The following is a 535-nucleotide window of genomic DNA, read 5'->3' as shown; positions in this document are numbered from 1 at the left end:
CAGAGAAAACGTTGGAAGAAAAGCAGGGGACAAAGATAGATGGGCGATCCATGTCCCTGTACTATACCGGAGAGAAAGGTCTAAATCAAGACAACAGAGGTGGAAAGAACAGCACTTGGAGTGGTGAGAATGTATAGGCTTCTTACAGGGTTCCAGAATTGATGGAGGGGAAACCTTTGCATCTTTGTACTTCTATAAAAGTTGACTGAAAATTTGATGTAGATGTAGATTAAGCTGGTTACACTTCTATATATAATAATTTAGTATCTTGAGTGCGAGCTATATGAAATTATTTTGCATTAGAACATAGATCTAGCTTCCTTTGTATTTTTTATACTTTAAATGACATATCTTGGGCATTTTAAAATTAGAAGATTGTTCTGAGAAGATGGATCAATAGTCACCTAATACATCTGAACAGGGATGGAAGGAAGCAGGACATAACAGTCCATTATAGGTATTTGGTATGTTGAGTTACCAAGGTGGGTTCCGCCTGCATCAACAGTAGCGTGTTACTCACTTAAGCACAGTCTTA

Source organism: Hipposideros armiger, unplaced genomic scaffold, assembly GCF_001890085.2.
Source record: "Hipposideros armiger isolate ML-2016 unplaced genomic scaffold, ASM189008v1 scaffold_17, whole genome shotgun sequence".
Lineage (NCBI taxonomy): Eukaryota > Metazoa > Chordata > Mammalia > Chiroptera > Hipposideridae > Hipposideros > Hipposideros armiger.
The sequence above is the reverse complement of the archived record's forward strand: the minus strand, read 5'-3'. Positions refer to the sequence as shown.